At 54.5% G+C, this 2,253-nt stretch overlaps 1 non-coding gene across 1 annotated transcript; it reads right to left on the bottom strand.

Moving 5' to 3' along the window:
• Positions 1-1,575: 1,575 nt before the first annotated feature.
• Positions 1,576-1,704, bottom strand: LOC116886005. Its single transcript, XR_004386077.1, has one exon. It is a non-coding gene; the product is annotated as a small nucleolar RNA SNORA17 (small nucleolar RNA).
• Positions 1,705-2,253: the final 549 nt, after the last annotated feature.

Genomic DNA, 2,253 nt, shown 5'->3' with positions numbered 1-2,253 from the left:
CACCTCTCAGATATCTTTTGTTGCCCTATGTCATGGAGATCCTGTAGGACTGGCCCCTTCATGGGGTAGCTGTTGGGGTGGGACAATTCAAAGCCCTAGATCTGGGCCTGAGAGGCATCTGAGCTGGTTATAACACAGGCTCTCCCACTCTCAGGCCCTTGGGACTGGCTCATTCACAACCCCTGCAACCAGGGCCAGCTCTACCCTGTTGCCCAGGTGAGGTACAGGGCCCACTCTGTTTTTTTGTTTTGTTTTGTTTTGTTTTGTTTTTAGGAGCTGGGGACTGAACCCAGGACCTTGCGCTTACTAGGCAAGCACTCTACCACTGAGCTAAATCCCCAACCCAGGGCCCACTCTGTTGGGTGTGCCAGCTGATGAGGGACAGGGACAGTTCTCCCACTCTCATGACCCCATGCCAGCTCTCACCTGCCATAGATGGCAGGGACGAGGAAGAAAGAAGGTGTCTCTCCTCAGGACTGTGCCACTGTCCACAGACTGCATCAGGCAGGGGGCCCCTCCCGCCCTTCTTTTTTTTTGCCTTTTTTTTTGGACCTGCATTTTCTGCAGCCCCACATCCAGGGTCAGGTCTATTGTGCTACCCTGGGGGAGGTACAGGGTCAGTTCTCCTGAATGCTGCAACAGGTGAGGGGTAGGGCCAGCTCTCCTGCTTTTATGACCCCAGTGCCATGTCTCCTCCCTGCCACAGGGGTAAGGGAGGACGAGGGGATCTCTACTTTGTCCCAGCTACTGAATGGGACACCAGTGGTAGGACCAGGTCTCCCACACTTACATCCTCAGCCAGCTCACCCAAAACCCCTGCAATTTGCTGGGCTTGCACTCTGTAGTAATAGAGCTGGCCAGGGGTGAGGTTAGCCCCCCTGCTTTCATGCCTCCAGGGCAAGCTCAGGTGAGGAGTGGAGCCAGTCCCTCACACATCAATGTGTCCCCAGGAGGCAGCCTAGATCAGGCATGTCCACCTAGCCTTTGGTGGTAACCGACCCCTGCTACTGCAGGTTCACAGACCTAGACATGACCCCTGGAGACAGCACAGGTCAAGACTCCGCCATGGTGCCAGGCGGCATCACCAGCTAGTCGCAACGGGCTGCTCCTTACTACCCTCAGAGTCCAGTTCTGCCTCCTTCACTGTGCCCACATTCTTCTGCGTCTCTTTCTCTTCCATTTCTCCACCACTTACTCGCTCCTCTTAGTGGGGCCGGGGTCTCTGAGTGTCTGGGATCACCTCCGAGTGGTCTCGGGAATGCTCTGCCCAGCTCTGCCTTATGGCACCAGGCAGGGGTCACCTCGGGCATGGTCTGCCCCCTACACCCTAGTCCTGTCCAGTGCTGATCTGGTAGTCATCTCAAGCTAGCTCCCTGTCCAGGCCCCATGGCACTAGTCATCTTGGGCTTGATCCTTGCCAGGGCCACCCTAGTAGCCCCTTGTGACAGGGTCGTCTGTCTTGGCTCATGGTCCCAGGGGTGTTTTCCTGGCCTCCCACTTGCCCCTCCTCCTGGGAGCCCTTCCAGGCCTGCCTGGTGCCAGACGGGTGGCGGTCTTAGGCTCACTTTTTCAGGTAGTGTTAGGCTACTAATCATTCAGATGTTCACAGGTCAGAGCACTGAGTGTAGACACAGCCTCTCTTCTTTCTGCCACCTATGGCCACACGTGTGACACAGCAGCTGCACTGGTACCTCTAAGGGCAGGGTCTAAGCCATCTTTTGCCAGCTTTTCCATCGACTATCACATAATCTCCTTTCCTTCCCTTCTTTCTTTTTCTTTTAATTGTTGGGCTTTTGAGACAGGCTTTCTCTGGGTCACTAGCCCTGGCTGTCCTGGAACTTGTTCTGTAGACCAGGCTGGCCTCAGAGATCTCCCTGTCTCTGCCTCCTGAGTGCTGGGATTAGATTCTGCACCAGCACCACCCAGCTCATTTCCTTTTCTACTTAACTAGCCAGAACTGGCTTCCATGGCCTGCTAGGAAGAACTGGGAGTAACGCAGCAACCTGCCTAACGATCAACTCATTTAGAGTCTACTCAGGCTGGTGTGTAGGCTACAGAAAGCACCAGTCTTCTCCTGGAACTGAGTCGTGTCCTGACCAATGGATAAGTCATAGACTTGGTGCCAAAAATGGAGTCCAGGTCCATCCACATGTAGTTAGTTCTCTGTCCAAGGCTCCTTCAGGCATCTAGGCAGAGGTGACAATTTAGGAGTCCTCATCTGAAGGCCATAAGTTAGAGCAGGACTAGCTTATC

This window comes from Rattus rattus, chromosome 16 (genome assembly GCF_011064425.1).
Source record: "Rattus rattus isolate New Zealand chromosome 16, Rrattus_CSIRO_v1, whole genome shotgun sequence".
In the NCBI taxonomy this organism is placed as follows: domain Eukaryota; kingdom Metazoa; phylum Chordata; class Mammalia; order Rodentia; family Muridae; genus Rattus; species Rattus rattus.
Note: the sequence above shows the minus strand (reverse complement) of the source record. Positions and strands in the feature narration are given on the sequence as shown.